Raw genomic sequence first — 23,431 nt, 5'->3', positions numbered from 1 at the left:
CCAAACAAGCTTATCAGCTATTGTACAAAATCAAGACTATATAGAAAAACAAAAGGACGTATGCAAAACGCAGCACAGAAAAGGGTACATTGCCCTGTGGAAAGAGTTATATAGGACAAACCGGCAGGTGCATTAACGATAGGCTTAGGGAACACTCCAATAAAGTTAACAAGCCTTCGCCAGATGGCTACCTCGCAATGCATTATCATAATTGCAGGTGCGTTCTGCGATTTGGAGATACAGTTAATATTGGGAGAAGCAAATGCAAATTAACTCATCTCATCATTGAAAGTGCTCCCATTGAAGAGTTTGACGATGCCTGCGTTAGCCAATCGTCCATGTCACTATCAAAGAAGGAGTTAAAATTCCTGCGCATGTTCAGTTCAGTTTATTACTTTAAAAGTCCCCCGTAGGAGCATTACATAAGGGGTGGGTTTTTATAAGATAGCAAAAACATCGTGAGAAATAATTATTTAACAAGATGGTAGGTTACAAATTCTGTGAACGAAGATGGACAAGTGGTAGTAGCGATGTTGGTGGGAAGGCCGCTCCGGTCTGTGGCGGCAGGGAAGAAAAAGGAGGCGGCGAAGGTGGTTGTCCGTGCACGTGGGCGCGCTACTTGAAGTGGATGGCTGGTGCGATGAGATGTGCGTGCTGCTGCTGTGATGTAAGGCTCTTGATTAAGGGAAGACAAGAAAAACTTGTGGTACAGGGAAAGAATGGAAATGCGACGTCGACATGAAAGCAGTGACAAGCCAGATTCTGATTCCAGAGATGAAACGCTAACGTCGTATGAGTATGAGGTATGAATGAATCACCCTGCCCGATATTAAACTGATTCTAATGCGTCGGTGAGACATGCTTGATGCGGGTTCCAGATGGCTGACGCGTATTCCAGTTTCGGCCTGACAAGTGACTTATATGCTAAAATCTGATGGGACCTGCCATAGATTGTTTTAGAAAACCTAAGGTTTTGTTAGCTGCGGAGATAATGCTAGTGACATGTGCGTGCCAAGACAAATCGCGAGATAGGGTTACACCTAGATATTTATATGATTGTACTGATTCTAATGGTGTGTTATTAATTGTATATGGGAAGAAGGAAGGGTTGCGACGGCGGGAGAAGGACACGAATTTACATTTGTTGGCGTTAAGGGTCATCAGCGAATTGCTGCACCATTCTAAAACACTATGAAGATCGTTTTGGAGAGCCGTATGGTCAGAGGAGTTATTGATAGCGCGGTAGATGACGCAGTCGTCTGCAAACATGCGTATATTACAGGAGACACACTGAGGTAAATCATTAATATATGTTAAAAATAACAGGGGACCAAGAACAGATCCTTGGGGCACCCCATAGGTTACTGGGAGGGGACTTGATAGGTTACTGTTGACTAAAACCATTTGTGTGCGATTAGACAAAAATTCCTTTATCCAGATTAGAATTTTAGGGTCCAAGTTCAACAGTTGAAGTTTTATTAGCAAATGTCGGTGGGATACTTTATCAAATGCCTTCGCAAAATCTAAAAAGACTGCGTCAGTTTGTACATTGATGTCAAGGTTAGTATGCAAGTCATGAACGAAAAGAGCTAATTGAGTTTCACAAGAGAAACCTTTGCGAAAACCATGTTGTGAAGGGTGAAAAAAGTGATTACTGTACAAGAAGGCAATGATTTGAGAGTAGATGACATGTTCCATGATTTTGCCCGGCACGCTTGTTAGTGAGATGGGTCGATAATTTAATGGAGAATTCCTATTACCTGTTTGTACACTGGAACGACCTTTCCTACTTTCCAATCACCCGGCATGTTTCCTGAAGAAAGTGACTGTGAGAACAGTAAGGACAAGTATGATGCAGCCATGCGTCTTGTGTTTCTTAGAAGTTTAGAGTTAATTTCATCAATGCCAAATGAAGATGATAGCTTAGTCTTCTGGATTATGGATGAAATTCTGTCAGCACAAAATGTGATGCACGGCGTGTGACCTTCAATATTGTACAAACGTGAAGAAATGTTTGCTTCGATTTCTTTCGTGAATACCGTTACAAATGCGCAATTAAAAGCGTCAGCGCATTCAGTATAGGTAATCGTCTCCTGTGAGTCATTGGTGAGCGTAATAGTGTGAACAGGATGAGGATTTATTACTTGCCAAAATTGCCTTGGGTTAGTGCGCAGCAAATTTGGGAGTTTGGTGCCATAAAAGGAACGCTTTGCGCTGCGGATAGCAATGAGATATTCGTTTTCAGCTTTGTAGTAGATTTCCCATCAATGCGAATTCCCGTTATCTTTAGCCGCTCGGTAAAGGCGTTTATTTTCTAGTTTTTTTAAGGCGTTAGGAAACCATGGTTTTTGATTACTGGGGCGAATGTGAACTTTAGGAATATATTTGTTAGCCAAATCTGTGAACTTATCCGTAAACATCGACCAGTTATCAAATATTGATTGATTGTGATACGCGGCTTCAAACGTGGGGTCTCAAGTTCGCGGTTAATTGCGTCATAGTCACCCTTTTCCTAAAGCCTTATAGTTTTCTTATGTGTCTTATTTGGTGTTACAGGAAAAGAGAAAGTAGCATGAATGACATTATGGTCACTAATTCCTCGAAGGTGTGTAATTGATGAGAGGGTACTGGGATTATTAGTCGGAATTAGGTCCAGAATGGTTGCGGATTCTGGTGTGACGCGCGTTGGCGCTGAAACTAATTGTGTCAGATTAAAGTTCAAACAAATGTCGATAAAATTCCTTGTCTCTGGCGGGCCTACTATTAAGTTGCTCCAGTCTATGTATGGGAAATTAAAGTCCCCGAAAAGTAGGATGGAGGCATTAGGGTAGGTTGTCGTAAGTTGTATTAAATTGTTATTGAACTCCCCACAGAATTCAGGAGCGGCATGGGGAGGCCTGTAGCAAACCCCCAGCAGCACTGTAAGCAGTGATGCGCAATATAATAGCCATGGTATTTCGAGTTTTGATGCGATGTTAATAGCTGAACACAAAAATTGCCGCTGGATTGCTACAAGAACACCGCCGCCCATTGTGCTTAAGCGGTCAGTTCGATAAACTTGGAATTCGGGTAGCTCGGCCAAAACTTCGGTATCAGTGACGTCATTGCGTATATCCAAGTTTCTGTTAGAATGAGCAAGTTGCTGCCTGTTGATGATATGGTGTTAGATACAAGCTCGCGCTTCGGAAGATAACTGCGTGCGTTAGTAAAGACTGCGGAAAACGAAAGATCATTTCTAGGTGCAAGTTCTGGTTGATTCTTTTTTTGTAGAGGACGAGAAGATTGCTGCACAATTTCGTTTACAGAGATAGATGATTCGTCAAAAACATATCGTTTAGGACTAATGTACAAGGTTTTATAGCGTAGAGAGTATACAAGTGATTTTGGCGAAATGCAAAAGAGCCTTCCGTGCATTCTGAGTCAGCCGGGAGAAATCTTCACCTACATTATAATTAGTTCCTTTCAGCATTCGGCCTTCTAACAGAAGGGCGTCTTTCGTTTTCCAATGTGCAAATTTTACTATTATTGGACGATTTCGATCTTTGGTGTGTTTTCCTAAGCGATGCGCCCGTTCTATATCTGTGGGGTTGATGTCGGCTTGTAAATGATTACTACGGCAGATCTGAATTATTAATTCTTCAGACTTAGTAAAAGTTTCAGTTGTAGTGGGGTCAGTAATTCTGTAGAAGACCAGGTTATTGCGGTTTTCGGCGGCGTCGAAACGGGCTTCTAACGCTGCGACCAGGCGTGTTGTTTCAGTTGATGTCTGCAGTACTTCTATGTCTTTGTAGAGGCATGAGAGCCTGATAATGGGCCTCTAAGTCGGTCATGCGCTTATTCAGGTCGCTGATTGTTTTGCCTGTGGTGGTCAGCTGCAGTTTCAGGCCCTTAAATTTAGCTCCTGCACAAGTGTTGTTTGGCCTGCGGTTAGTTTCTGCAATTCTGCCAGTACAGTGTCTAGGTTGGCAGCACCAGGGTTAGTCTCGACGTCACCAGATATGATTAGTAGCAGACGGATGACATAAATGCATTCAGTGGCAATCACGACACAGCACCGTGGGCTCGGGAGCTGTACCAGAAGATAATTGCTTGATTTTTTTTGCAAGAAGTGCATATGTTTGACTAACCTGCATGGCGAGAGCAATGCGGTTAGCGAACTGCACCAAGGTATAGTCACCGGGCCCACAGAGCTGCATCGACGGTGGTTGTTGCTTTATAGCTGGTAGGGCTGTCGATGGCGATGATTCTTTCCAAGATGGCTGCAGAACCGGTAGGTCGTATTCAAACGGTGAGGCAGATCGAAATGGTGATGTGTTGAAACCAGGTAAAGGATGGCACGTGGCCGCCCCGTCTTCGTGACAAGGGGAAGCCTGCACTGACGAGGCATCCGAGGATGCGCATGCCAGAACAGGAAGCAGCAGGTTGGAGATGATATAGACGACCATCTGCATGGTGAGGGCAAAGCGGTTAGGGAACTGCACCAAGGTACAGTCACCGGGCCCACATAGCTGCGTCGACGGTGGTTGTTGCTTTATAGCTGGTAGGGCTGTAGATGGCGATGATTCTTTCCAAGATGGCTGCAGAACCGGTAGGTCGTATTCAAACGGTGAGGCAGATCGAAATGGTGATATGTTGAAACCAGGCAAAGGATGGCATGTGGCCGCCCCGTCTTCGTGACAAGGGGAAGCCTGCACTAACGAGGCATCCGAGGATGCGCATGCCAGAACAGGAAGCAGCAGGTTGGAGATGAGATAGACGACCATCTGCATGGCGAGAGCAAAGCGGTTAGCGAACTGCACCAAGGTACAGTCGCCGGGCCCACCTGTGTTAAACATGTGTTAAACATAGTAGTTTATGCCTAGTCTGCAAGTGAGTCTTACTATCATTTGCTCTGATACGTTGTTAGTAGATATGGACGTATAAAAAAAGCAGAAGAAGAAAGTGAGGGTATAAAAGTGGCAACCGTCCCACAAATAAATGCTTGTTGGAAGTTAGCACCTGTGTGTGTATGCTTTCTCTTCTAAGTCTTTGTGCTAATTGTGCTACAGGAAAAAACAGGAAAATGTTACACCAACAAGCCCAAATGTCTACACTGATGGAACACATGCTTTGGCGCTGCTTGGCGTTGGCCGGTGATGGTTCTCAAGGTGAACAGTGGTGGCAGCGGATGCTACGCAGTGAAGAGCTGGCGGACCAATTCAGGCCTGTCCAGAGGCCCCGTGTCATGGCAGAAAGGCTTGGACTCTCTGTACCGACGTGGGAGCGGCTCGCATCAGTCCCAGAATGATTCCTCAGGACCTAAATAAAGTTCTTTGTACCATACCATAGTTGTCTTAAGAGCCATGACATTATCGAACTCCCCTGGCACAGTTGGCATCACCTTTTTCTACCGAGTGGGAGAGGAGTATGGAAGCATCGTTGACTTTTACCTGTTATATCTTGAGCTTCGGCACTTGAAGCACATAACGGCAGAAGCTGTCATTAAGTAATGCCAAGAGGTAAGCGGTAAGTAACGCATGGCGTTCCGCGTAAACTTATGAGCAACAATGAACCACCGTTTAAGAGACACAAGTTGGATCAGCACATGGAGCTACCCGACAATATTCACACTACATTGAGCCCACACTACCCCCGTTTAAACTGAATGGCAGAGCGAGCCATCTAAGAGGTGAAGAAGCTTCTGAACAAGACACCCTACCACACCACAGTGTTCCACAGTACCATATTGGAGTAGAGAAACATGACAAGAGACAAACTCCTGTAGTCTCCAGTCAGGCGTCTCATGGGAAGAACAAGGATGTAGCTGCCTATGCACACTAAGCTTCTAGAGCTTGAGACAGTGCCACCCCAGCAAGTGACTGCAAGACTTAAGGAGAAATACCAGTGCAAACAGACATACTACAACTGAGGTGCAAGAGACCTGGAGAGTCTGCACCCTGACTCTGTGCAACAGCCGAACAGGTGTGGTCACAGAAAACCGTATACCCAGTTCCTACATCGTGGCAAACGAACATGGTCAAGAGCTTTGTAGCAACAGAGAGCATCCCCGCTCCCACAGCCCCACATCAACAGCAGCAACGATGCCGCAGCCTACAGGACCCCAAACCCGAATACGAAGGTGTAGTTCAAGAAAGCGCTGAAAGCCACGATGCTACGTGGAGTGCAAATGAAGCCTTAGTTCCGAAATAGTCATTTTCTTTCGCTAAACAAAGGGAGATGTGGCCAACAACATCAACATGTGCATCATCAGTACAACTAGTGCCACATCCTTCCTTAATTACTTGTAATCAAAGCGCGCCTATAAAATGTCGGTTTCTTAGTGGCCAAAATGTGCAGTTGCGTATGTAGCAGGGTCCACAGGAAGGGCGAACGCAAAAAGTACAGAGTACAAGTAGAAGCAGATTAGTGACTTCAATATGTACCACCGAGCCGTAAATCGGCCTCCACTACTAACAGGTCCGAGGGTGTAGGTGCGACCCGACCAAGCACACGCTAGTGTTGAGCTTGGCCCAAAGGCCGTGATGCTACATGGTTGAAGCACAGTGAGGAGGTGTCCTGCAGCGTAACTGGCACCATCAGATCCCCTTTGTTCCTGCAAGAGAAGCACAGACAACTTCACCAAGTATACGAAAGCCACCACATCTTGTTGCAGTCCAAGAGCAACCGTCTTCCAGCACAGCAGGTAAAGGAACTGCCTAGGGACAGTCCACTGTGGACAGTGATCGAGTAGTGTGGACATGTAGTGGCCAGTGTGTTGTTTCCCCAGATCACCTCCACTTTAATTGTTTCCTGGCCTCACCTCTCTCCTCTGGTCTTTAAGAGGGGAGATTTAGAGGATGCCACTGTTTTGTGAGCCAAAAGTTCGTGGCTCTGGATGTTGGTAGACTGTATATGTACTGGCCTTAGAGTAAAAGTGGTACTTGTTCGCTTGGAATTGAGCATGTCAGGCTTCTGTCTCTCTGTGTGGTCACAAGTGGTATGGGTCTACAAACCGACACCGGTCATATTTGCACACAAAAGATGTGAAGAACGTTGTACAAACATAGTATCTTGCATAGCACCATAAAAAGCAATACTAAATAGCAGCTGAGCAATCTAGCTGGCATAAATCTAGGAAAATTTCTTGAACTTCAAGAAAGCCAAACTTTAGAGTGAAATTGAGCCTGAGTAAAACTATCAGTGGTCGGGTCACATTACTTAGTATTCGCTTTCATTGTTTAATTTTGGGTTACTGAACATGTGCCCTTTGCATTATGGCGAGCAGTTGCTCAAGCAAGTCTTCGATTCATAGCCACAAAAATCCGAGATAAACAGGGTAACAGTATGAAATGCAAGGCAAGAAACAGCACATGTAAACACTACATAGAGTGCCAATCAAATTTTAAACAGGTCACGCACCGCGCATTATCTACAACAGCAAGCCCCACGAAGAAGGAAAAATTTTTTTTCATGATCGATGCGCAAAACCAAGTGCCAACAACAGCAACAAGCATAAGAACCAGTTTAAACGTTTGTACCGTAAGAGAAGAAAGGCCAAGCTGAGAGCCCACATGTGCCCCATTCACAATGGCAAATTCAACAAAGAAGAGCAACAGCACTGAATAAAAGATAAATGCTGCACCGGACCAGCCTACCAACCACAAGCGCACTGCAAGGCACAAGGAAATGAGCTGCTCCAGAATGGCACCCAAGTGTCCCAACGTGTGTGGTCTGACTTTAAAGGAACTGACAATCAATTTTCATTGCACCCATTTTTTTTTTACTGCAATGGAAAGCTTACCGGTCAGAGTGTCTAATCATGAAGTGGTGGCGTGGAAAAAGCCGTCGAACATCCTTTATCACAATTTTTCAATCTGTGGTAAGCATGTAGTTCAATGGAAGCATGCCGAAAACAGTGATAGGTGAGCACAAAAGCGATTATACATCGGCAATAGTGGGAGGCAAACGACAATTGTGCCGTAGCTATAAGAAAGTAGGATTTTGTTTATCAAGTCTGTATTCCTGCGATTCATATTATGCAAATTGTTCAATTATTTGTGCAATAACAGCTACGTGTTTTCGCAGTTTCCTGTCCAACGTGCCACAGTCTTAAGGCAGCCGTGTCACTGAAATGGCTGAGTGTATGTAGAGGTAATTCTTAAGAGTGGAACTTGCAAAAAGAAAAAGAAAGCCTCACAGGTTTTATTATGTGTAGGTACGTTGTTGCCCAATATAGGACTAATTTCTCAGATTGAATACAATAAAAGTGGAATAGTGCCCGAAGTGAAACAAATGTACAATACGTTTCAAATAGTTTTCAAAAGATGAACAGGTATTATCGAAATATGCGTGATAAGATGTACACATGCTGGTGTTCATAACATTGGCAAGTACTTGTAGTTCGATCGCACATTAAGAAGCTCTGTTTATTAAAAGCGCAAATGGAGCAGAAGGAATGAATGAGGAAATCACTCGCATACAAAAGGCTCTTCAGAGAGCGAAAATGGTCTCTGAAACAAACTCTCTGAAAGGAGAGATCGTTTTTCTTGACAACTACTGCACCAAACTTGATGAGGTTTGTTGCAGTTAAAAGAAATACAATCTAATGGCTGTTGGCAGTGAATTTTTTACTTAGGCCACCAATCTCATAATAAAAATTGTTGAAGATCACAAATCTTCAGAAAAAGAAACAATCAAGTTTACAACTCAGCAATGAAAATGATATCAAAGGTCTGTAAAACGGATCGAATAGGACATCAAAAGCAGACAAAATTGATGTATTAAACAAGGCTTTCAATTACGCCACTAATTTATGGCACCCTGTCAACGTTTAACAGCCGAGCTCTGTCGAGTGAGGCTAGCATAGCAGGACTCTTTGAGGAACTATCAGACATTCTTTGGGATATCCTCGGCTTTAGAGACATTAGGAAAACTGGCGAGGCTTATACACTGATTAATAACGATGATGCCCTCTGCTATAGAGGTCATAGAAACAATAGAAGGTTGGATTACTAATCCACAAAGACATAGCAGGCAACATTGACGAATTCTACAGCAATGAGAGGGTACCAGTCATCATCATCATCACTAGCCTATATATGGCCACAGCAGGACGAAGGCCTCTTCCTGTGATCTGCAATTACCCCTGTCCTGCACCTACACATTCCAACTAGCACCAGCAAATTTCCTAATTTCGTCGCACCACCTAGTCTTCTGCCATCCTCTACTGCGCTTCCTTTCTCTTGGTACCCATTCTGTCACACTAATGGTCCAACGGTTATCTGATGTACGCATTATATGACCTGCCCAGCACCATTTTTTTTCTCTCCATGTCTATTAGAATATCATCTAAACCCATTTGCTCTCTGATCCAAACCACTCTCTTTCTATCTCTTAAAAGTTATGCCTAGCATTCTTCGTTCCATCGCTCTTTGTACGGTCCGTAACTTGTTTTCAAGCTTCTTTGTCAGTCTCCAGGTCTCTGCCCCATATGTCAGCACTGGTAAAATGCAATGATTGTACACTTTCCTTTTCAATGATAATGTGGGTAGCAGCGGTCGTAGTCAAACTTAACAAGAGGCATAGATTAAAGGTAGTACAAGCCTACACGCCAACATAAAGTCACGATAATGAGGAAGTAGATCAGTTTTATGAAGATGTTCAATTAGCGATGAGAAAAGTGCAAACTCGATATACTGTAGTAATGGGTGACTTCAATGCAAAAGTGGGGGAAAAGCAGGCTGGTGAACAAGCAATTGGCAACTACGGCATAGATTCCTGGAACGCTAGAGGGGATATCCTGCTGGAATTCGCAGAAAGCTTCGAATAATGAACACCTTTTTCAGCAAGCGTAGCAACAGCCCTAATGGTGAAACAAGAAGTGAAATTGACTTCATACTTTCTGCTGATCGCAGCATAGTAAAGGATGTAGAAGTGAAAGGCAGGGTAAAGTGCAGTGATCATAGGCTAGTAAGGGCTAGGATTCACTCCTTTTGAAGAGAGAAAGAGTAAAATTGGTCAAGAAGAAACACGTCAACCTAGAGGCAGTAAGGGTAAAAGCAGACAAAGTCAGGCTGGTACAATATGCAGCCTTAGAATAAAGATGAAGATGACATAGAGGTAATGAATGAAGCCATAACTAGGCTGGTTACAGAGGCAGCAATTGAAATGGGAGGCAAGGCATCAAGGCAATCAGTAGGCAAGCGTTGTGAAGTAACAAAGAACCTAATAAAGAACTGAAAAAGAATAAAAGTGTCCAACTCAAGAGATAAGAAAAACTTTGCAGAACTGTCAAAACTGATCAAAAAGGCGAAAACAAGTGGTATTCGAAACTGTAATGTGAGAAAGACTGAAAAAGCCGTAAAAAATGAATGCAGCCTGAAATCAGAGAGAAAGACACTTGGCATAGGACAAACCAAGATGTATGCACTAAAATATAAGCAGGGTAATATCATCTGCAATCTCAAAGGTATAGTAAAAGCAGCGAAGGAATTCTATACGGACATGTACAGTACCCAGAGGAGACAAGATACCTCCACTGAAACAGTAAAGAACAGGATTCAGAAACTTCTCCTATAACTAGCAATGAAGAAAGAAGAGCCTCGCAAGACATGAAACGAGGAAGCGCGGCAGAAGAAGATGGAACAATAGTCAATTTAATCAAAGATGGAGGAGACGTAATGCTTGGAAAACTGGCAGCTCTACGTATTTACGTGTCTATCGACCGCAAGGGTAGTAGAAAAATGGAGGAATGCAAACATTATACTAATCCACAAAAGGAGAGACGTTAAAGAATTCAAAAATTATACGCACATTAGCTTACTACCAGTATTACATAAAATATTCACCAAAATAATCTCCAGTAGAGTAAGGGCAACACTGGGCTTTAGTCAATCAAAGGAACAGGCTGGCTTCAGGAAGGGGTACTCTACAATGGATCACCCCCATGTCATTATTCGGGTAATCAAGAAATCTGCAGAGTAATATAAGCCTCTCTGCATTGCTATCATAGATTACGAAAAGCCATTTGATTCAGTAGAGATACCAGCAGTCATAGCGGCATTACGTAATCAAGGAGTATAGACCGCTTCCGTAAATACCTTGGAAAATATCTTGAGAGATTCCATAGCTACATTAATTCTACACAAGTAGGAAGGTACAGGCACCCAAATCTTTAACTGGCGTGCGCGAGCGGCGACTTTTCCATGCGTCAGCGCCGTATGACGGGGCGAGGCTAGAAACAGTGTGAGGCAAAGCGCATGCCGACAAAGCGCACTCAGCTAGGCCCATCGTCTGCTAGGTTGTTTCCAGCCTCGCCCCGTCATACGGCGCTGACGCACAGAAAAGTCACCGCTGGCGCACGCCAGTTAAAGATTTGGGTGCCTGTACCTATAAAGAAAGGGGTCAGAAAGGGAAACAATCTCTCCACTGCGTGCTTGGAAAAAGCATTCAAGCTATTAAACTGGGAAGGCTTAGGATTAAGGATCGAAGCCGAATATCTCGGCAACCTTCGGTTTGTCGATGACGTTGTTCTATTCAGCAACATAGCAGACGAGTTACAACAAATTATTGAGAACCTTAACAGAGAGAATGTAAAAGTGGGGTTGAAGATTAATAAGCAGAAGACAAAGATGATAATGAATAGATTGGCAAGGGAACAAGGGTTCAGGATCGCAAGTCAGCCTCTAGATTCCTTGAAGGAGTACATTTACCTAGGTCAACTAATCGCAGGGAACCCTGACCATGAGAAGGAAATTCATAGAATAATAAGAATGGGTTGGATTGCATACGGAAAGCATTGTCAGCTCCCGACTGTGAGCTTACCATTATCACTGAAAAAGATGGCGCACATTTTAGTGGTGCAGTATGCTACGCATCACACTAAGCGACAGAAAGAGAGCAGTTTGGAACAGAGAGCAAATGGGGATAGTCGATATTCTAATTCACATTATGAGAAAAAAACGGAGCTAGGCAGGTCATGCAATGCGTTAGATAACCGTTGGACCATTAGGGTTACAGAATGTGTACCAAGAGAAGGCAAACGCAGTCAAATACGGTGAAAGACTAGCTGGAGTGATGAAATTAGGAAATTCACGAGCGCTATTTGGAATCGGTTGGCGCAGGAATGGGGTAATTGCAGATCGCAGGTAGAGGCCGTCAACCCGCAGTGTACATAAAATAGGCTGATGATGATGACATTTGCAAAGTGCCCGAAAACAATGTAACAAGTTCACGAAAGATATAAATTGATACAACAAATTTGTACACTTTGGATTATTATCATATACAACTTTCAGAACTACGATACCTATTCCAGGTGCAGAGCTATAAATTTATAAACATCTTGCTTCAATTTTTTTTCAAGCTGAACAATCTTTGTAAGTTCCTGTTATAAAATTCAGGCCTTCAACCAAAAATCTGCTTCCAGCAATCGCCAGAATTCAATCTTATCTCAAAGACCTAAGGTATTTCCTTACAATCGGCCCACTGGTTATCTGAGAAAAGCATTACTGTGCTTTACATGCGTTTAAATAAGCGTAATCCGAGTGGGGCCCGAGCGAAAGCTTCCCCTTAGGAGCACGTGGAGACACTTGTGCTACCTGATGCTGTAGAACACTACGTAACATGCTGCACATATTTAGATTTTTAATTCAGACTCTAGTCCAACGAGATTGTTGACCTACCCTACAGTATCATGGTGCTGTGCTCTTTTAAGTATGTTCATGTGATCAAGACATGGAGCAGACGGTGCAACTATATGGCCAGTCACCTGTATGAATTCACGGTGTGTCTTCAGGGCATTCTGCAACGAGAATCTCTGAAGGCTGAGTGGGCATTGAAATGGCTTCCCGCTTCATGTGTTTTTGGAGGCTGGACTTCAGTTTGAACCTCTGAGAGAATGAAGGGCACTGATATGGCTTCTCGTCTGTGTGGCTGAGCAGGTGGGCTTCCAGGTGACCCTTTACCAAGAATGTCTGAGAGCATGATGGGCAATGATATGGCTTCTCATCTGTGTGGCTGCGCATATGGGCTTTCATGTACCACCCGCTTGAGAAGCTCCGAGAGCATACAGAGCACTGATATGGCTTCTCGCCTGTGTGGGTGCGCAGGTGGGCTTTCAGGTGGACCTTGAGTGAGAAGCTTCGAGAGCATGAAGGGCACTTAAATGGCTTCTCGCCTGTGTGGATGCGCAGGTGCTGATTAAGGGTGTTCTTTCGTAAGAAGCTCTGAGAGCATGAAGGACACTGATATGGCTTCTCGCCTGTGTGGCTGCGCATGTGATCAATTAAGCGGTTTTTGTGAAAAAAGCCCCGAGAGCATGAAGTGCACTGATATGGCTTCTCGCCGGTGTGGGTGATCACATGGGCATTCAGGCTAACCTTGTGTGAGAAGCTCCGAGAACATGAAGGGCAGTGATATGGCTTCTCACCAGTGTGGGAGCGCAGGTGCCTATTCAGATAACACTTGTGTGAGAAGCTCCGAGAACATGAAGGGCATTGATGTGGCTTCTTGCCTGTGTGGGTGCGCAGGTGAACTTTTAAGTTGGATTTGACTGAGAAGCTCTGAGAACATGAAGGGCACTCAAACGGCTTCTCGGCAGTATGGACGCTGGCATGTGCTTCCAGAAGAAATAGTTCATCGGCCTCATAGTCACACAGGTGACATCGGTGGAGGCATCCTTGCCTTGAGTTGTCACGTTTGGCAGTGGATGGAGAAATACAGGGCCTCGACGCTGCACAAATAAAACAAAAGCACTTAAGAGTTATTGTGAAATGCGAAAAAAGAACACAAATGCTAAATTTAATACTAAGCTGGCTTTTATTTAGATCTTCTGGCCGATTTTAAGTAGGATGAAACAAAAAACTTCTAATTGCCCTTTTTAATTTACTGAATACTTTTGCACTTGAATGCTTCATGTGGCCGTTTGTGAAGCCCGCTTACAAAAAGTATTTTTTTTTCAGAAGGCTAAAAATGACAAATGAGAGAATGTGGAGTGTTTAACTGCTGTCATGGATTCCTACGACTCTTAGAGAAGACTAAAAATGCTAGGACCAAGCTTGCTCTTTTATCCTCAATGAGCACTTGAGGCCTGGAGGCCTAATTTGGCACTTGCAAAAGTTGTTGCGATTCTCTGGCACAAAAAATTTGTCTCGTATGAGACTTCATCAGCGGGTTTGCACTTGATCACACATTGAGCTTTGGCAATGTTTTCATAAGTTGAGATTGCAAGGAGCTGGCTAGGAAATAACATATTTTCCCCGTATAACCCACAAACACTTATAAGCTACATTCTCTTTCAGAACAGCCCAGAAGGAAAAAATAATGTGCATATAACGTATGGAAATAACTGCATACAACCCTTAGATGTTTACCATAACTGCATCCATTTGAGGATAAACAACTTGTCCACGTTGTATCTTCAGCCAGTGACTCTGCTTTGCTGTTGTCAGAGAATGGTGCTGGGCCATTAAGCATGGTTTATCGTGACCCAAGTTATACTTTGCCAGTGCCATGTGCACTATTCACTAACTCCTAAACGCTAAATGGTGACCCATGTAGAGGAGGAAAATGACCGACAGTGCAGGAGGATAGAAGAGATCTTCCACACACAGGTGGGAAAAACTGTGGGGCTACTCAGGATAACAAAAGTGTAGGTAGTAAAGAACTTTGCCCGGAAGAGTGGCTTTATGTCAGCGCACATTGCACTGCCATGGACCCACACCTCAAATCCAAATCCCAGTACTTCATACCCTGATCCTCACCTCACAGTAAAATTTTTCCGTTGTTTGGTGTGGGTTATAGGTGCACAAATAGAGCAACATCTTTTTGCTCTGCCATCACAAAATAGTGCCAAATGATTGCTGGCACCGACAAGGAATAGTGCAGGTCAACCGCTCCCTTTGCAAAGCGCAATGCATTTTAACACACTAACAGGTGAAAGTACTGTAGTATTTTCAAAGGGAGGAACCGACCACCGTCGGTGCCTCCGACGGAACGACATCTACACTAGTTTCATACCCCGCGCCCAACTTACCCCTGAGTTGCAGTGATATATATATATATATATATATATATATATATATATATATATATATACGCGGATCGACCCAGAATTAAGCTTTCCATCAATTTTATAAATAGACAACATTGTTTATTCTCATAGAAATTTATATCATTGGAAAAATGAAACTTTCCTCTATTTTCAGACATAATCGGCATCTCTCTCTCGGCATTTTTGTAAAAGGTGCTCCAATTTCTGTATCCCAATGTCACAGAACTCTGCCACAAACCCGTTGAGGCGTTTCACCTCTTCTTTGACTTCATAGTCACCACAGAAGCGTTGGCCATTCAAATGTTCCTTTAACTTGGGCAACAAGTGATAATCGCTAGGCAGGAGGTCTGGACTGTACTGTGAGTGGGGCATGACAGTCCACCCAAAGTTTGTCAAAATGTCATGGGTTTGATGGGAGAAGTGAGGTCGGGCGTTGTTGTGAAGCAGAATTACACCGGCTGCCAGTCGTCCTCGCTGGCAGTTCTGGATAGCTCGCCCGAGTTTCGTTAGTTTTGCACAATAACTGTCCTGAGTTGACTGTTGCCCCACGTTCGATGAAATCCATCAGCAGTATCCCGTTACGGTCCCAAGAAACACTGGCCATGACTTTGCCAGCAAAAGGAGTTCGTTTGAATTTCTTTGCGACTGCCGACTCTGGGTGACGCCACTGTTTGGACTTTTGTTTCGTTTCAGCCACATTTCGTCTCCCGTAACAATCGAGTAACTACACTTCCTTATCTTCTTGACACTCTTGAAGAAACTGGCGTGCACAATCAGGGCATTTCTTCTTGTGGTCTGATGTCAATAGCCATGGTACCCATTGAGCACAACACTTGTGATACCCCAATTTTTCAGTCAAAGCACTTTGCACTGTACTGTAAGAACTCCCAGGAATCTGAGCAACAAGTTCACGGACACAGATCCTTCTGTTTTGAAGCACTTCGCATTGGATCATATTGATAACAGCCTCCGAAACTGATGGTCTTCCACTCCGTTCTTCATCGTGGACTTCCTTCTGACCGGCACTAAACTCCGTGCACCACTTTCGGACCTGTTGAATGGACGTACAATTGTCGCCATACACCTCAGACAACTGACGATGAATATCCACGGGTGGAGTCCCTTTGGCGTGCAAAAAGCGAATTACAGAACGAATCTCACACTTGGCGGGATCAACAATGGGAACCTCCATATCGCACGGTTGCTGAGCCAAGAATGAGCCGCCCAGCGAAGCGTGGCCAGGGAAAATCGAGAGTGGGGGAACAGCTGCGAGTAGCAGTGTTGCCAGACTTCACCTTGCACCTTAAGTATACAACAGGTATAACAAAACATGACCTAGACAGTTGGATAAAAACAAGGGAGGCAATTGTAGGCAGTGATGGAAGTGGCACTTGGTCTTTTTCAGCAGCTTCCAGCGAAAAAAATCACAGTTTGGAGCAGAAATATATGCTTTTAGAGCAAGAAAAGAATGCTTTTGAGCAGCAACTTACTACTTCAGTGCAAGGAAGACACACTGTGTAAGTCAGTACTATCTGAAACATTGCATACAACACGTATTATGCTGAGATGCCAGTATTTTTTCTGCAACTTGCTGTTCCATATTTTTTTATACAAGATGGTGAAGATAAGTGCTAGCTTAATCCTAATTCACAGTTAAATCTGCATTCAAATGAAGAGTTAACCTCCCCATCAAGCCACGCATCATAATTGGGTGGCTGTACCATATCGACACCATATATCTCTACCATTGAAATTACTAGCTGAGCAAGTTGGTAGATGATCAGAAGAATGACTTAGCAGTGAAAATACAGATGGAACAGAAACAATCATGTTATTTTAACTGCCTTCGCAGGAATATATTCAACAGCGTCTGTGTTGCGTGATTTGTACACCCGTGCCTACCTCCGTCTCCCATTATTGTATTTTTTTTCTATGTCGAAGCTGCCTAGTCATAATAAAATGTGCCTCAGAGTTCCAGAGAGTTCCACAGTGCCATATTGGAGCAGAAAAACATGCCAAGAGACGAGCTCCTACATTCGCCAGTCAAGCGTCTCATGGGAAGGACAAGGACGCAGCTGCCTATGCACACCAAGCTTCTAGAGCTTGAGACAGTGCCACCCCAGCAAGTGACTGCAAGACTTAAGGAGATACGCCAGTATTAACAGACATACTACAACTTAGGTGCAAGAAACCTGGAGAGTCTGCACCCTGGGTCTGTGCGACAGCCGAACAGGTGCGGTCACAGAAAACCGTACACCCAGTTCCTACATCATGCCAAACGAACATGGTCAAGAGCTTTGTTGCAACAGGGAGCATCCCCGCTCCCACATCCCCACATCAAAAGCAGCAACAATGTCACAGCCTACAGCACCCACACCTCTGACACGTACGTGAAGCTCACGAGAGTGCCGAAAGCCACGTGCTGCCGAAAGCCACGATGCTGCGTGGAGTGCGACCGAAACCTTAGTTACAAAATAGTTATTTTCTTTCACTAAACAAAGGTATAGATGTGGCCAGCAATATCGTTATAAGCATCACCAGTATATCTAGTGCCACATCCCACCTTAATTAGTAGTAATGAAAGCGCAGCTATAAAATGTCTGTTTCTCAGTGGCCAGAATGTGCAGTTGCGTGTGTAGCACAGTCCACAGGATAGGGAACGCAAAAAGAAGTACAAACAGAGTACAAGTAGAAGTAGAGTAGTGACTTCAATATGTGCCACCGAGCCATAAATCTGCCTCCACTACTAACAGGTCCGACGGTGTAGGTGCGACCCGACCAAGCACATGCTACAGTGTTGAGCTTGGCCCAAAGGCCGTGATGCTACATTGTTGAACACAGCGAGGCGGTGCCCTGCAGCGTAATTGGTGCCATCTGATCCCTTTTGTTCCTGCAAAAGAAGCGCAGACAACTTCACCAGGTATACAAGAGCCACCGCAGCATCTTGTTGCAGTCTGAGAACCACCGTCTTCCAGCACAACAGGTTCAGGAAATGCCCAGGGACAGTCCTCTATGGACAGTGATCGAGTAGTGTGGACATTTAGTGGCCAACGTGTTTCTTCAGATCACCTACACCTTTACTTGGTTCCTGGCCTCACCTCTCTCCGCTGGTCTTTAAGAGGGGAATGCCACTGTTCTGTACACCAAAAGTTCGTGGCTCCCTCTGGATGTTGGTTGACTGTATATGTACTGGCCTTAGAATAATTGGTACTTGTTCATTTGGAATTGAGCGTGTCAGGCGTCTGTCTTTCTGTGCGGTCACAACAAGTGGTATGGGCCTACAAGCCTGCACCGGTCATATTCACATGTAAAAGATGTGAGGAACCTTGTGCAAACATAGTAGCTTGCATAGCACCATCAAACGAAGCAATAACAAATAGCAGCTTAGCAATCTAGCTGTCATAAATCTAGGAAAATTTATTGGACTTCAAGAAAGCCAAACTTTAGAGCAAATTTGAGCCTGAATAAAACTATCAGTGGTCGGGCCATATTACTTAATATTTGCTTTCATTGTTCACATTTGGGTTACTGAACATGTGCCATTTGCATTATGGCGAGCAGTTGCTCAAGCAAGTGTTCGATTCATAGCTGCAAAAATCCGAGATAAACAGGGTAAAAGTACGAAATACAAAGGAAGAAACAGTGCATGTAAACACTAGATAGAGTGCCATTAAAATTTGCAAGAGCCCACCTACTCGCGCATTATCTGCAACAGGAAGCCCCACGAAGAAGGAAATTTTTTTTTGACGTTCGATGCGCAAAACCAAGTGGCAACAACAGCAACAAGCGTGAGAACCAGTTTAAACCTTTGCACCGTGAAAGAAGAAAGGCCAAGCTGAGAGCCCACGTGCGCCCCATTCACAATGGCAAACTCGACAAAGAAGAGCAACAGCACTGAATAAAAGATAAATGCTGCAAACGACCAATCTACACACCACAAACGCACTGCAAGGCACAAGGAAATGAGATGCTCCAGAGCTTCACCCAAGTGTCCATGCGTGCATGTGGTCCAACTTTAAACGGACTAACAATCAATGTTCATTGTACCCATTTTATTTTTACTGCAACGGAAAGCTTACCGGTCAGAGTGTCTAATTATGAAGTGTTAACATGGAAAAAGCCGTGGAACATCTTTCATCAAAATTTTTCAATCTACGGTAAGCATGTAGTTCACTGGAAGCATGCTAAAAACAGTGATAGGTGAGCACAAGCGCGATTATACACCGGCAATAGTGGAAGGCAGACGACATGTGTGGCCGTAGCTGTAAGAAAGTACAATTAGGTTTATCAAGTCTATATTCCTGTGATTCATGTTTTGCAAATTGTTAAATTATTTGTGCAATAACAGCTACATGTTTTCGCAGTTTCCTGTCCAACGTGCCACAGTCTGAAGGCAGCCGTGTCACTGAAATGGCTGAGTGGATGTAGAGGTAATTCTTAAGAGTGGAACTTGCAAAAAGAAAAAGAAAGCCTCACAGGTTTTATTATGTGTAGGTACGTTGTTGCCCAATATAGGACTAATTTCTCAGATTGAATACAATAAAAGTGGAATAGTGCCCGAAGTGAAACAAATGTAGAATACGTTTCAAATAGTTTTCAAAAGATGAACAGGTATTATCGAAATATGCGTGAAACAATGTGAACGTCCTGGTGTTCATAACATTGGCAAGTTCTTGTAGTTCCATCGCACATTATGAAGCACTGTTTATTAAAAGCACAAATAGAGCAGAAAGAATGAATGAGGAAACCATTCGCATACAAAAGGCTCTTCAGAGAGTGCAAATGGTCTCTGTATAGCCAAGAAGGTCTAGCTGCCTGAGTGTATCCAGCCTCTACTACGCACGCTCTCAGGTGTTATGCATATACTATGCCTTCGGGGGTGGCATTTATCACGCTTTTGCTTCCATTTGAGGTTTATTTCTGCACAGGTAATGTTTTACGTGTTTGATGGCTATTAGAATATATATGCAATTACAAAGTGCCTACTTTAAAGCAACAAATATTTGCACACCATTAATCAAAACAGTTAATCCTTGTATTTGTAATCTGAAAAGCGTGTCCTGTGCACAATTTTGTTGGTGAGGAAATTCCTGATGAGAGACTAGCTCAACTGCAATTCAGAAAGAATAATTTCAAATTTTGAAAAACAGGACTGGCCCAATTTCTTGCCTTCTGCACACAAATGTGTTACACAGTGCAGGTCTATAAACCCAACTCAAAATGTAAAGTTTATACAAACATTTTTACAAACTTGGAAAGCATATTTAGCGCCAGCAAGCAAGCACAGATGGGAGACGACACCACAATGCGCTTGTGGTGTCGCATTGTGGTGTTGTCTCCCTCTGTCCTTGTTTGCTGGTGCTAAATATGCTTTCCAAGTCAGTTTACCAACACACCCAACAAATGACAATGCTGAAATTTCTACCAATATATGTCATAGTAGTGCTTATAGAAATGCTCGTACATTAGTTGCAGTCACATGTGGGAATGAATTAGGCATGGTGGACTTGCCATTCGACTCAAAACTTAAATTACTCATTTATGTTACTTATAACAGCTTCTTTCTATGCAAATAATGAACTTCCAACTGCCGTCACTCAACTTCTCTTGCAGCCCCAGATACAAGAAAATGCTAACATCACTATATTGCATGCTGTCATTCAAGCATAGAAATACAGTACAGTAAAACCTCGTTAAACCGTACCCGCTTAAACAGTAGTTTCGTTTTAAAAGTAGTAAAGTCAAATCCCCGACTCAGCGGACATTGAACATAATGTGTTTTGTATCTGCATAAACCGTACCAGCTTATTGCGTACGGATCGGTTAAAACGTAGCGTTTGAACTTTTCGTAGCGCAAACACGGCGGTGCGCAGTCTCCATCGGGCGGCCCGGCAGAACAAGCCTCAGAGATCGGAACAACGGCCTCCAAGCGCCCTGTTCGTTTGCGCGTGAAGCCACATCAACATCAACATCATGTCGACGCCGTGCCACGTGGAGACGGAGCCGAGACGGACGGATGCCGACAGCTAAGTTCTATTTCTATTTTTATTTCTAAATGCAGCGGCGGGAAATCTGAATGGAGATAGGGCCAGCATAGAAACGTAGGTTGCAGAGAATTGGAGCACTGCGAAGCCAGAACACTTAGCCAAAGTAGGGCGATAAAGTAGGTCGTGGCCAACACATAACAGTTAGGGCTAATGGTTTAATAGTTAGGGCTAAAAGGGTTTTTTTTCCTATTTTTTCTGTTTTCCCCTGGTTATTGGTTTGGTTATTTTACTAGCTGTCTTTATTCTTCTAGAGATTCCCAGTGGTCTTTATTATAGTTAATTTTTTCCTCGCTTGTACACTGTTAAATAACAGTAGGACAAGAGAATTCATGGGACGGCCGTCTAGAAAAGCCAAGGAGGAAGGTGGGGACCTCGTCCAGTGTGAGAGGTGTGAACGATGGTGTTATTTGGATGAAACGACATTCAAAACCGTGGCGGAGGCGGAAGGGAACGGCTTCGTGTGCAGGCTGTGTAAGGTGATTGAGAAATTGGAGAAGCAGCTAAAGAGTGAAATGGCGAGGACAAAGGAGGAACTCGAGAAAGAAAAAACGAAACGCGCAGAGTTTGAGGAAAGGGTCGAGAGGGAGTGGGCCTCAAGAATGGAGGCTGTAGAACGGAAATGGAGTGACGAGCGAGAGAAAGGGCAGCAATTGGAAAAACAATTGAAAGAGATGAGAGAGAAGCTGAGAGGGAGGCACAGCAGGAACTGAAGGAAAAGGAAGCAGGAGGATCACCCAGTGGAGCAGAATTGGGGGCGGACACGTTAACGTGGGGACCGCGGGAGACGCAGGTACAGAGGGATGAGACGACAGGAGGCACAGAAGGCAAGGAGGCAGGGAAGACCCAGCCGACAGAGACAGGAGGGAGGCAAGATTTGCTTGAAGACAGAAAGGTCTGGGTCGTAGGAAGCTCCAACGTATCACGAATGCAAACAGCACTCCTCAGAACAGTGCAGTATGACAGACGAGTGAAGGTCGAATGCATGCCGGGGGCTCGATTCGAAGCAGTGGCGAAGAGAGCCAAAAGCAAACTGAATGAAAACAGAGAGGGAAGAAACCTGGTAATTTTGCACGCTGGGGTGAATGACGTCCTGCAGAATAGGGGGCGAATGCTGGGCAGACAAATTCAAGAGGGAGTGGCGAAATTAAGGGCGACCTCTGAGGCGGTGCACATTGCCCTATGTACTGTCCCAGATATCAGGGGACAGGGCTCTTTCATTGAAGAACAGGTAGTTGCGGCAAATGTAGTGATTAGGGAGTTTGGGCGAGCCCTCAAGTGTGATGTGGTGGAGGTGAACAGAATGATTGGGGGGAAAAACTCCCCCCCTTTCGGCCCGGATGGCATTCACTACACTACACCGGCGGGATGGCAGGTAGGAACGAGGGTGGGTCGTAGGGCTCAGGCTTTTTTGCAGGCATGCAGGGCGACCCTGCAAGCCAAAACGTAAAAGATGAAGGACGGGGGGGGGGGGGGGGGCAGGACAGGAGCACGGAGGAGGAAGAGGAAGAAGAAGGCAGTAAATGTGGGGTTCATCAACATGCAGGGGGGAAGAAATCGAATTAAGTGGGACGAAATAGAAGAACAGTTACAAAAGGAAAATTTTCAGGTATATGGAGTTGCCGAAACCCATTTAAGAGATGAGGATGAGCCACCATTCATTGCGGGATTCACCTGGGTTGGGTGCAACAGAAAAAGGAAACAACACAGAGGAGGAGGCCTTGGGGCGCTAGTGAAGGGACAGGACTGGGAAAGGGTAAGGGAGAGCTGCAGTGAGCACATGTGGCTCAAGGGCACCGTAGGGAATGTTGAGACAATCCTGGGAGTTGTTTATCTGATAACGGGGAATGAGTCGAAAGAGGAGAATGCAAAACATTTCAAATGTATGTCCAAGGACATCAGGGAGTTAGCTATGAAACGGGAGATAATCATCCTAGGGGACATGAATGCACATTTGGAATACTTTGATGGGGCGACAGATACAACAGGGCAGATGTTAGTTGATTTTTGTGAGGCTCCTGATTTTGTGATAGTTAATACTGAAATTAAATGAGACGGGAAAGTAACATGGGAAAGAAATAACACCCACTCGACAATCGACTACTGCCTAATGTCCCACAAGCTGTATGAACGGTTGGGATGTATGGAAATTGATGAGGAAGGTAGAAAAAGCCTGGGGAGTGATCACAAACGAATCAAAATCAGTTTTGGAAGGACAGTACCACTGGTAGAAACTAAAGAAAGGAAAGGTATGAGCAAATTGAATGACAGGCAGCTACAAGAAGTGGCCAAAAACATTGAAAGCATGGTATCCAAGCAACCGCAAAGGGCATGGACATACGACGAGTTAATAGGT

General features: G+C 44.3%; 1 long non-coding RNA gene across 1 annotated transcript; it reads right to left on the bottom strand.

The window, feature by feature from the left end:
* Positions 1–373: 373 nt before the first annotated feature.
* On the bottom strand, positions 374–15,091 carry LOC142589966 (uncharacterized). The gene is made up of 2 exons (XR_012830014.1): positions 13,409–15,091; positions 374–6,592 (listed from the first exon to the last, which is right to left on the bottom strand). It is a non-coding gene; the product is annotated as an uncharacterized LOC142589966 (long non-coding RNA).
* Positions 15,092–23,431: the final 8,340 nt, after the last annotated feature.

The sequence above is a fragment of the Dermacentor variabilis genome, chromosome 8, assembly GCF_050947875.1.
Source record: "Dermacentor variabilis isolate Ectoservices chromosome 8, ASM5094787v1, whole genome shotgun sequence".
Lineage (NCBI taxonomy): Eukaryota > Metazoa > Arthropoda > Arachnida > Ixodida > Ixodidae > Dermacentor > Dermacentor variabilis.
The sequence above is the reverse complement of the archived record's forward strand: the minus strand, read 5'-3'. Positions and strand labels throughout refer to the sequence as shown.